A 12477-nucleotide genomic window follows, 5' to 3' on the forward strand; every position below is an offset into this window, starting at 1 on the left:
CAGCGAGTACAGGCACAGCCTTCAGGTATTTGAGCGTGGACTTGCCTTACTCATATGTGCCTTCAAGCCAGACCAAGTTATAACCACCTCCCTAAATATCAGGGTACCATCACCCTAGCTGTACTTACTATTATAACCCAAAGAAATCACCAGAGAACATAGAACATCAGAGAAACTGGGCCAAGTAGATTCCTACTTTGTATTAAATACGGTACCGTTTAGTATTAAAGAGCTTTCCTGTGCTTGAAACCTTCCTGCAACTCAGCAGGACAACATTGGAAAATAATTTCGTTTCCATAGTTCTTATTATTAACTCTAGTAAGAGCTGGAGTCCTAATTTTAAATGACCAGCTTTGACTCATTTGCATGTTCAAGGTAACCTGCCAAAGCTCATCACAGCAAGTCAAGTTGCCCTCCGTAGTAGTTACATTATTTTGTTTGTTTTTAGGATCCCCAAAGTAGCCTTAATATATTAAGAGAGAGTCTATCCTATGATCGTTAATAGGGAGTTTCTTAAACTAGTGAAGGTTTGAAAGCCAAATGTTTATGAACATGTTCCTCCACTCATAGAAGGGAGGATGTAAACCAAACTGTTAACAATGATTATCTCAGGGGAGTGGTATTGGACGGGGTGGAAAATGTCACTTTCTGTTTTAGACACTTCTATTGTCTAAAGTTTCTTTGCTGAATAATGAGTATGTGACTCATATTTTAACTTTTGGGAAATATTGTATTTATTTAGAATAATTTCATTCGCTTGTGAAAAATTAAACTGGAATCATGCTCCTGCCAGGAGCAAGTATGATTCAGGGCATATTAGAAGTTGATTTGAATTGATTGACTTCAGGAAGAACCTGTGGAGATAGACTGAAACAATCCAGGGTAGAGCATCTTCTATGAGCAGAAGGGAAACTTTCTCTCAGTTTCTTCTCATCGAAACCCCTGGATTAGAAGTACTATGAAACTAGGAAGATTGCAAGCCCTTGTGTGGAACCTGGGTGGCAGTGGCTGGTGACCATCCTGTCCTGTTAAGGTAGAAAGGACCCGGCCTCAGTGCAGTGGGATGCCAGGACATGTGGACTCTCTTCAGCCTCTGCCAAGTAATTGCTCTACAACTTTAGGATTTCTGGGCAAATAGAACCTCCATGGCTATGTTCTACTATGGAGCCCTGTGAATTGTAGTGTGTTAGGTTGTTGTTGAGAAGAAGAACATGTCACTTCGGTGCTGATCCGGTCTGCCAGGGAAAACAGTGAGATTAAGGAGACTCATAATCTAATCTTGATTCTGCCCCTAATCCTTTATGGGCCTCAGTTTTCTCAACTCTACAAACACAAGAAGATTGAATTTTATATGATCCCTAAGGTCTCTTTTTGCACAAAAACTTTATGACTTCCAAAGTGGTCCATAAAACAAGAATTTTGAGTTGTGACTACCACACAGTTCCTCTCTCATTCTTCTTTATTTTTAAGCACAATTTTAACAAAACCAGAAACTCAGTCAGATATGTGCGTGTTGTATGTCCTATGTTGTAGGATGTATCAGTCAGAGGAAAGTTAGTCCAACCTGCTCTCCAGGAATGGAAATGGGAGAGCTGAGTGCAGTGGTATATTCAAGGCTTCTCATGAAATAAGCATCAGAGCAGGGTATAGCTTATGGTACAGTACGTGCTTAGCATGCCCGGGATCCTGGGTTCAATTCCCAGTACCTCCATTAAAATTAAAAATAAATAAATAAATAGGCTTGGATTTGGGTTTAGGATTTACCCCTCCAAGCTCCAGCATGGAGACAAGGCTGCCTTCAAGTCTCTTCATCAGCAGAGTACCTTAGAAATAAGGACCATGAAACTCATTTTCCTTCAAATTACACCGAGGGACAGAGCTGTGGAGAGGACCTGCAGTGAAAGATGGCACCATCATGGCTATTCTTCCAGCCAAGGCATCCCCACTCTGGTGGGGGTCACTCTTAGGTGGGTTCCTGAAGTGGCTGGTGAATTGGTTTTGCCTAACTCCTCCCAGTGTTTCAGCTGTCCCCACGGAGGTCTTGTGGAGGGTTGGGGAGGAAGACTGCACATGAAGTGCCTAAACTCTTGGCCACTCTATTTATCATGCTCAAGTTGGGTCACTTCTAAACCCTGCTACACTCTATATTGTACAAAACAAGAGGGCTCAGAGGGACCTTTGGACATCATCTGATAGGTGAATGCTAACTTGACTTCTTCTCCCGAGCTGTGTCCATATTTGCTTGTTTCTTCTTCTTCCTTTCTTTTTCTTCTTCTATACTTGATTTATTTCCTCTTATCTGACTCATAGGTGACACAGCGCTCACCCACAGCACTCATGAGTGGGCACTGTATATTTCTGTTGGCAGCTCAGATCCAGAGATGCTATGGAGCTCTATTTGTCAACCATCCAAGACTTCCAGGTGTTTTCTAAATTTCTTCTTGAATATCTCTAGGACTAGGCAGTCCTCAGCCTTCTCCTGTAGCCTGCCAACAGACTCTTGTGTTCAGCAGAAAGGCTTTGACCAAAGCTCATTCCTACTTCTATGAATGAATACAAGACATAGTTGTGATTAAAAACCTTCCGTGTTCTGGAAAACAATAAAAAAAGTAGCCTTTGTAGCTTCGTAGCTTTCTTTTCTCTAAACCAAATAGCCCCAATTCCTTGTAGCTTCACTTATAAGTCAAACTTTAATCATTATAATTATTCTTGGAGCCCTTGCTAGGAGCTCTATATCTTTTTTTTTTAAGTCGTGCTAAAATGACACTGTGTGCTAAGCAAAATTGGATTAAAATAGAGAAAAAGTTTCTTTAAAACCTAGCTCTTTAAAAAACCCCACAATTTATGAAATACATTCCTTTTCATATAGATCAATATTGTATTGGGTTTTTGAAGCAATGATTTCGCATAGATAAATTATGCTTAATTTTGCATCATTTTTCTTATCAATATTTCCCAAACCTATTTTGGAGTAGAGGGATTTTGTTCGAAATCAAACTGCTTGTCAATGCATATGATTTTCGGGTTAGGTTTTTCTGTTTGCAAAGAACAAGGACTACCTTGAGTTGTCTAAGGCCATGAGGCTTGTAGGAGCACCTGTGGACCCCGGTGGAACCTGAGAGCCACCAGAAACTGCAGCAGGTCAAAGTGCAGCCACTGATTTCTCGTGTTCATTCATGCATACATCCTCTCTCCCCTTCTCCTTCACTTGGTATTTCTGCTTCATTCTCTTCTCTAAATGGACCACCTCGCTTCGCTCTCTCAGAGCTTCTTCTCCCTGGTAGCCAGACTGGCACATGACATGGTCACAATGGCCTCTCCTTCCCCACATCACAACTTCTCAACTTAAGTTACTGCTGCCAACTGGGTCCTTCTGTTTTCCAAAGCAAACTGCCAAGAGTGGGGATCTGATAGGCCCCGCTTGTCTTTTCACTCCAGTCTATGACCCAAGGGTGACCGCTGGGTCAAGTGTTCCCTCATGTCCAATCATCTGTGCTGGGCGTGGGAGGTGGTCATTCAAAGAGCATGCAGTGGGGAGTGGCTGACTTGGCACTGTGGTTAATAAACATCCCTGGTACATCTGGCACATCTAAATTGAATGGTTTTTAATAGAACGATTTCCCCCATTTTCTGAGAGTTAGTTTGAATTTCCATTGTCTTCCGTGTTATTAACAATTTCACTAAACTCATTATCACATAAAAATTGAGAGCCTACATTTTAGCTCTTTTTTCTAATAACTACAGATATTGAGTGAGAGAGTCTAAGAATGAACGTCGTGAGACTGTCTTCGGACATCACAGGTGGACGCTGTTCCAATGAACACTGCTACCTTCTGCGTTCAATCCGTGACTAACTCAGACCCAAAGTCAAGTCAAAAGATAGTACGTTTCCTTTTTTTTTTTTTTTTAACATTTTTTATTGATTTATAATCATTTTACAATGTTGTGCCAAATTCCAGTGTTCAGCACAATTTTTCAGTCATTCATGGACATATACACACTCATTGTCTCATTTTTTTCTCTGAGTTATCATAACATTTTGTGTATATTTCCCTGTGCTATACAGTGTAATCTTGTTTATCTATTGTACAATTTTGAAATCCCAGTCTATCCCTTCCCACCCTCCACCCCCCTGATAACAAGTCTGTATTCTCTGTCTGTGAGTCTATTTCTGTCCTGTATTTACGCTTTGTTTTTGTTTGTTTGTTTGTTTTTGTTTTTTAGATTCCACATATGAGCGATCTCATATGGTATTTTTCTTTCTCTTTCTGGCTTACTTCACTTAGAATGACATTCTCCAGGAGCATTCATGTTGCTGCAAATGGCATTATGTTGTCGGTTTTTATGGCTGAGTAGTATTCCATTGTATAAATATACCACATCTTCTTTATCCAGTCACCTGTTGATGGACATTTAGGCTGTTTCCATGTTTTGGCTATTGTAAATAGATAGTACGTTTTCTTGATTGATAAAGAGTCACACAGTTAGTTGGGTGTGTGAATCATGTGTGCAGGCGCTGGAGCCAGCCCGCCTGGGATTCAAATCTGCCTCCAATCCTTGAGGGGCTTACGTGGCCCTGCTGAGCCTGCCTTTCCTTATGTAGAAAATGGGATTACTGGGAATATTTATGGCACAGGTTATTGCAGAGATGAAATGAATGAATCAGTGAAAATGTTTGCTAGGAACAGGACCTACTACAGGGCAAACATACCATGAATGTTGGTTATTATTGACATAATTGGTTCCATAACCCTTGCTGAATACCTGTTGTACCATTCAAGCTACTTGCAGGTGGGAATCTGTGAAGTTTACAACCACAGTGATTTTACTCAAGAAAATGCAGGCAGACTTCTTGTCACTTTCTGCCAGTTTATGTGGCCATCATTTTATTATAGAAAGAAGTTAGACTGGTTTGTTATGCAAGGGTCTTTACAGAATCACACTGGTAATTTTCTGTCATCTCCATGTATCTTGTTTCATGAATTTCCTGTTATGAATATTTTCAAATGCCTGGAGTCAGGTTGAGAGTAATTGCTTGATTTTTGCTGTCTTCCAGAACAATAGATATTTAATTTATTCCAATTAAAGTTTCCGTAATTTACTATGGAGTTATTCTACAAAGCTAATTCTTCAAATCCTGTAGTGACATTTTTCTCTGCATTTTTCCTCCTGTGTTACTTCTGGCTATAGTGATTTGACGCTGAAAGTGTATTGCTGTGAGAGTCTACACTGCAACAGACACAAGAGTCACTCTTGAATCCAAGTTCATGAACTGTGAAGAGCCTAACAAACAAAGAAATGTGGTGTTGCTCGTGTTAATCTCAAACTAAGCTGCAAAAGTTCTGCTCCAAAGTTCTGCCACACTAAATACACTTGTCTTGCTAAGTATACACGTCAGGTTCACTGCCTCTAAACAGACAGCCTCTCCTAACCTAGTGGTAAACATTTTGATTACTGAGAAGTGTTTTCACATCTGCTTGTTTCAAGCATAAGTGCTTTCCTCCATCTCACAGAAAAATGGGGATAAGGCAAACATCATCATCCTCCATTCATTTCTACTTGCAGTTTTAGCTAGTATGTAAGTACGAGGCTCGGAGGACCAGAGAATGTCTTAAATTAACACAGTATTTAAACTGTGTTGCCCAGTGCTAGGGAGTGATGGGAAATTGGCTTTCCTAACGGAGCTGTCGTGAATATTCATTTTTCCATCTGGGAACTGAGCACATGCGATTCGGGAGACTGAAAACTGTTGTGACTTCAGCTCTGTAACTACACAAACTTTACAGTCTTGAAAGTGTAATGCATGTTAACAAATTAATGTGTCGCTGTAAAAGTATACAAATGAGAAACAGAACTGAATTAGTTGCTGAAACTAATTAAGTCCACTTTTCGGAGGTGACCTGGGGCACAGCCACATTAAAAACAATCATGGGTGGGGACTCAGGACCCCACTTTGATCACTATTATGAGAGGGCCAGAGGAACTTGGAGACGTTCTCTGCTCACTTCTCCACAGGATTCCAATTTCAACAAGAATTGCCAGGATCTTCTTAGAAATACAGAATACTGAGGAAATGGAAAGAAACTGAGTAACTCAAAGACATACCTTATGCCATAAATAAAATCCTGTAGTTAGAGCTTGGATTGAAAACCTCCCTGGGACTGACAGCTCATTCCTGTGTTAGAGCTGCTCTCTGGAAATTAATGGGCTTGGCTTTGTATCTCCAACTGTTCTGCACAAATGAACCAAACTGGGAATCAGTTGGAGTCACTGAAGCTTAACACAACTCCAGCTATTGTTTACATGGCTCCCATGAAACCTCTCTGCCAAACTGATTAGATTTACAGTTCATTCGATAAGCTTGTCTGCTCACAGTGCAGAAGGCGGGGAACCTTTTCGCAAAATGAAACCAGAGCTGGAGAAAGGAAGAAAAAAACAAAGCCTTTAATGAAGAGGGAGGCTGAGAGCCTTTGGTGGGGGATCTTTTTAAGTTTTAGGAAGCCTCCCTTGTGCTGGGATTCTCATGCTCAGTGTTGAAAGGACACTCTGGGATTTGCCCTCCTGCCTACCAGAAAGTCTTCAGTGCCATTTTCAGGTTTGTGTGATAATGGATATGGGTAATGTTAATGGAAACTAGAGACTATTAGAGACTCCTAAAGATGAAGTGGGTCAGGGAGCACCATGTGGATCAGCGGAATACATCACGAACCACACAATGCCAGACAGGGCTGTTTTTTGTTTTTCTCCTAACCCCATGCTAATAGCTGGGAGAAACTGTATAAAGCCTACCCTATTTGCACATGCTCTGGACCTATTATTGTGTGATTGGGAATTAGTCATGGAGCCATGAGATCATCACCCCCAAGACTCTTTCTAGTCACCTTTAAGAAAGTATAACTGATCTCATTTCTCCAAGAGCATGACTCAGTAGCTCAGTCAACTGTGGACGAGCCCTGTGGATCTGCTTCCACTGAGAAAGATGGCAGAGCGGGGGCCAGCTGGGTAGAAGCTGGTGCCCCCTGTCAGAGGGGTCCCCCAGAGGAACGCTATACCACATCTCTTTTGGTTATCTGTTTCTTCATCACAAACCACCCTAACACTCAGGGGCTTGGAACAACTCCTTTATTAATATCTTACAATTCAATGGGTTTGGAATTTAGGAAGAGCTTGGATGGATGATTCTTCTGCTCCACATAACGTCAGCAGGGATTATTTGGTGGCATTCAACTGGTGGCTGGATAGGTTTGTAGGGTCCAAACCAAGTAGCTTTACTCTCACACCTGGCACTTTGGCATGGGTGGCTACAAAGCTGACCTCAGTCAGACACTTCCCCCTCCATGTGGTCTCACGGCTGCTTCACCATGGAAGCTGGACTTTTTTTTTTAAATTTTAGTGGAGGTATTGGAGATTGAACCCAGGACCTTGTGCATGCTAAGCATATGCTCTACCACTGAGCTATACCCACCCCCTGAAGATGGACTTCTTACATGGGGGCTCAGGGTCCAAGAATGAAGGTTCCAAGAGTCCTGGGAATGAGCTATGAGACTTCTTATGCTTTAGCCTGGGAAGTCCTAGAATGTCACATCTGCTAATTTTTATTGGTTAAGGAAGTCACTAAGGCCAGTTTAGATTCAAGAGTAAGAGAATTGAAACCCACATCTCTGTAAGAGGAATGTCCAAAAATCTGTGGCCATCTCAAGTTTGCTTCACTTTCTTGAGATCTTAGAGAAAAAATTCAGTCTTATAAGTCATTTTTCAAATCCCTTACCCAATAATGGGAAAAAATGGATGAAAACTCTCAAGAAACCCTTATGTATACACTGAATGTTTAATAATGTTTAATAGATCTATTAAATGGAATATACGATTGAGAGTAATTGTACGGCTTTCAAATAGATAACTCTTCGCTGACAATTTTACTATCAACCTTGACTAAATTACAGAAAAGATCGATGTTTATATAAAACAATATAGTGTGTTAAACTCTGGGACGCACACACTGGATGCCTTTTCCTATTGTTCACCTTGTAGTCTTTGATCGTATTGCTGTAGCCACACTCCCTCACACACGACCCATATCTCCAGAATTCTGTGTAAACTATAGTTGTGCCTTGGAATCACATCATATTATCTTTGCAGGTGCAAAGAGAAGCCTATTCCCTTCAGTGTTTTAATTTTTCTTGCCATGAAAAATCACATCCGTAGCTTTAAGCTCTGTAGCCTCCGCTGTGTCTGCTGTGATACTCAGGGCAGGATTTCTCCCAGCGATCTTTCCCTGAGAAGGCCTAGCCGGCATTAAGCGTCCTCCCAGGTAGGCACATGCAGTTGGAACGGGAAAAGGCCAAGCTGCAGAGACTGACCCAGTCATATACTATTATATACTATTGGGTGGACTGGGCGGTGGAGGGGGCGTTAGGGAAATCTCCCACCTGAACCCTTCCTATCTCATGTTACCATGTCTTTTCTTTGGTGACTAAAGGACAAGCTACACTGAAGTGACAGCATTGTAGCACTCTGGGATAGTAGATACAAGACTGAAACAAGTGTATTTTCCAATTTAGTGCATCTAGCCTGCCCAGGACACGGCTGCTTTCTTTGTTCAAAGGGGTTCTGGATTTGCAGCCACCATGCCCTGCTCTCCAATCCATCCTCCTCCTCTCCACTCTCCTTCCAATCTCCTCCAAATCCTTTGCTAAAAGTTTCCATTCCAGATTAGGCAGTCCACTCTCCCTTTTTCTAGCTATCTTTGAATTGTTGGCAGGATTATAGCATCAGAGACCTTGAGTCCAAAATGGTGCCGTGTTAATTGGCTGACTTGATGCAGGGGGTTTCCATTCCATGAGAAAAAGAATGACTGATCTTTAGAGGAATCTGGGTAGGGAGGATGTGCCCTTTGAGTTATGTGAACTGTGGGGTATGCTCCATTTTAAGCACATAATACAAGGGTGATAAACTTTCTAAAACACCCCTCCAAATTCAAAGAAGTCTACTGGTATAAAAGCAATGATTGGTAAGGTACCAGAGTCAGTCATTTTTTAGTAGCTTCTGTGTTCCAGGTTTAGTTATTGCTACTGGGGATACAAAGATGAATAAAGCATGGCTCCTAGTTTGAAGGGACTAACAGTTTTGTAGAGTTATAAAAGCAGATAAATCACAATATTACTTAATATGAAGTAGGAGAAAAGTGTGTAGAGTGTTGATGGAATCTGAAAAGAGAGTGCCTGGGCAGATGGACAGGGTGTCCACTTATCTCCTTAACGCTACTCTCCTCTGATTATTTACCCTAAGTGGCTGATGGCTGGGATATGTCTATATATATATATATATATATATATATATATATATATATCTCCTTTCATGTACATTTGAAAATATCTCAACTTTGGAATATATTTAAAAAATACACATAACACTCAAATGACTTTTCCTGCATTTGGATTATTTAAAAAATATGGATTGAAAACTGTTTATAACTCCTAAAGACATAGCTAGATGACTGCAGTCAACATATAAAGAAAGTCTCAGAGAAATAGATGTACATATTTGGTCATTTACAGAGTGTAAATTAGGAAATTCTAATAGCACTTCAAAATCAAAGAGCTGACTGTCTCCCATACTCTCTTACCTCCTTTTCACCCAGGGCGCGGCATCTACCCAACGGTTTCTGTAACCAACAGCAAACGGGGGTGGGTTGGCTTCTTGGGGAAAGTAAACGCCTTCTGGAGCAATGGGCTGGAGACTATTTACTAGTAAGGTCCGAGGCTGAAAAAAAGTCACCATCGGACGGGATAGGACACGAATCCCCTTGGTTAGCCTTTCTCCGCCTTCCATCCTTCTGTGAGCAGCAAGAACAAGGAGCATGTATCCCTGTATGGACACCCCAACCTGTCTGATGAAATGTGACTGGTGGTTTTTTCTTGCCAGAGAACAGCTTTGATCAAGATTACACTTTGTGAACTGCTGCAATTCCTTGTCTGGGAGGCAGGAAATTTGGTCTCTGTGGACTATTTGTCAGCCAAGGCTGAAAATGGTATGAAGGTGTGGTCTCGGTTATGAAATCAGAAGTCGGGATATTCTGAGTCTTAATTTGGTCAGAGACCCTGACGTTCTCTCTCACGAAGAGTCCCTGCTTTGATAGCTCCAGACAGAAAGTAGAACGATAGCTTTTGCCTTGTGGAGATGTGCAGACTTTCTAAAGATTTTTGAAAATGAAATGTGGTTTAAGTATCAGTGAGCCCATTTTCTCCTGTTCACCAGGCAGTGGCCGGAAGTACATTGTATGACGGAGAACCATTTGGCGCCTCACTTTTGATCATGTGATCTGGGACAGCAAAGCTATTGTTCCAGGAACATTCTTGGCTATCAGGTGGTCCAAATTTCTGCATTCTTTTTCTCCTTTCTTTGTTATTTGTTCTTTATAGTGGTGTGTTCACGGGGCAGAATGTACTACATTGCCTTCAAATGTGTTGTTAATGTGCCAGGAGAAGCAACATGTTAAATATAGTGAATACTGAATTTATGTGCAAATTCAGACTCAGAAATTTTGAAGTTCAGGGTCTGACTTCCCTATAAGGTAGCATAGGGAATGTGCTAAGTGTCTCCTAACTACCCTGACAATTCATTTTACATAGTATAGGCTGCTTTAATATTAGCAGCAAGATGTAGTCAATACAATAAAGGGTCAAACAAAATAATAATTTTTGGGTTGGCTATGATTTTTGACAACCCTTAGCCCTTACTTTCCCCCTTGTTGAACAGACTGTGGAAAGAGGAAGATAAGGATGTGTTTGGGAATGTCCTTCTGCTTTCATTCATCTCTTTCTTCCACCAGGCCTCCTAGCTGGCTAGTCCTCTGAATTTTCTTCTCTTCTGAACCTATGATACTGAGTTTGGAACTCCTGGTTGCTTCTCCAAAGACTGGCAGGAGATGGAAGTGGTCCAGAGTCAGGGTAAAGCACAAACTTGCGTCCATCCAAACCTCAGGCACTAAGAAGCTATAATACGACAGGGATTATTTGTCAAGATCTGATCCGAAGGAATGGTTTCTCCTGAATACTTACATCAAGTGAATGTGGGGTACAAGGTACAGATGACCTCATTCACATGTGCCTCCCCCTGTGTTTAATGTCCATTATCTGAGGCCCTCTCTTGTTTTATATTCTAGTATATTTTCTTCTCCCTCTATATTCTAGTATATTTTCACAGCTATTATTTTATTCAGCACATATTTAATAGCAGACATTGTGCTACATATCTCACATATATAATCTCATTTAATCCTTTAAACAACTTTATATGGATTGTAAAGCTACTTTGAAACAGGTAATATTTCTGGCCATTTTACAGATTAGAAATTTGAGTCCTAGAGAAGTAGAGGAATTTGCTCTAGGCCCTCAACTGGGAAGTGGTGGGGCTGAGCTTCCTTCCTTGAGTGCTTGCTTTGACCTGAATTGATATACTCCACAGATCACTGGATTAACTCCTAACTCAGAATCACCTTGTCTTTTTATTTGTTTGTTTGTTTTCCACTGAAGATATTTTTATAGAAAGCAACAAAAAATTTTAAAAATGCCTCCTCCAAGCTTGTCCTTTTAAGATTGCATTTGTGTGGCATGAGATACACACAGCTTCATGTTTGTTGCTGCTGATGGTGTGGTTGGAAAACCAAATATCCCAGTGGGGGTTTCACCTCAGCCTGGGGAGCTCAGTTTTAAATTTAACTTAATTCATTTAAAGTTTGAGTTTATTTCTGGCTGGCTGGCAAAATGTGGCTTCCAGGCTTAGAAAAATTCCCTCAAAACAAATTTGAAAAAACAAATCCCACCTAAAATGGCAATGTGAAATACTGTGCAACATTTAATGAGGTCATTACAAGCAAATTAGAAACATTCAATTTAAATTTACTTTAAAATAGATCTGGTGAACAACCTGTCTACTGATGGATGAATGGATAAAGAAACTGTGGTATGTATACACAATGGAATATTATTCAGCCAAAAAAGGGAAAGAAATCCTGCCATTTGTGACAACATGGATGGACCTTGAGGGCATTATGACAAGTGAGATAAGTCAGACAGAGAAAGACAAATATTGTATGATCTCACGTATATATGGAATCTGAAAACAACAACAACAAAAAAAACAAAATCCAAACTCATAGAAACAGAGAACAGACTGGCAGTTACCAGAGGTGTGTGGTAGGGGTTAGCGGACATGGATGACAGTGGTCAAAAGAAGCAAACTTCCAGTTAATAAGATAAATACTTGTGAGGCTTTAATGTACAGCATGGTGACTGCAGTTAACAACATTGTTGTATATCTGAAAGTTGCTAAGAGAATAAACCTTTAAAGTTCTCCTCACAAAGGAAAAAACTGTAACTCTGTGAGGTGATGGATGTTAACTAAACTTATTGTGGTGATCATTTCCCAATATATCCATATATCAAATCATTATACTGTATACCTTAAACTTACACA

Source organism: Camelus dromedarius, chromosome 4 (assembly GCF_036321535.1).
Source record: "Camelus dromedarius isolate mCamDro1 chromosome 4, mCamDro1.pat, whole genome shotgun sequence".
Classification (NCBI taxonomy): domain Eukaryota; kingdom Metazoa; phylum Chordata; class Mammalia; order Artiodactyla; family Camelidae; genus Camelus; species Camelus dromedarius.